The 300-nt window shown below is 34.3% G+C and overlaps 2 protein-coding genes across 2 annotated transcripts in view; both read left to right on the forward strand.

The window, feature by feature from the left end:
• LOC119588787 overlaps nucleotides 1–300 on the forward strand; it is a gene marked incomplete in the record, with an annotated part of 27,513 nt that overhangs the window by 18,675 nt on the left and 8,538 nt on the right.
• LOC119588786 (cGMP-inhibited 3',5'-cyclic phosphodiesterase B-like) overlaps nucleotides 1–300 on the forward strand; it is a 13,138-nt gene that overhangs the window by 12,110 nt on the left and 728 nt on the right.

Raw genomic sequence — 300 nt, forward strand, 5'->3', positions numbered from 1 at the left:
AGATACCTACTAGACGCATGATAATGAGCATAGTGCGTTAACTCGTGAATCATATCATATGGCAACCATGAGTCATCTTCGCCTTTGAAAGCCATTTATTTACTATCTATAATCACTAGCTAAAAATTCAAACACAAGGACAGTGTGTTCTGAGCTCAATTTTCGTCTTCGTTTTGCGATAAGATATTTTTTTATGATTCAGGGTTACCACCAAAATTGCACGTAACTATGGGAAAATTTCTCTTTTAATGTTTGTAACTGATAAGAGATAAGAAGGATGATATTAGGGATGCTTTTCTT

This window comes from Penaeus monodon, chromosome 24 (genome assembly GCF_015228065.2).
Source record: "Penaeus monodon isolate SGIC_2016 chromosome 24, NSTDA_Pmon_1, whole genome shotgun sequence".
Classification (NCBI taxonomy): Eukaryota; Metazoa; Arthropoda; class Malacostraca; order Decapoda; family Penaeidae; genus Penaeus; species Penaeus monodon.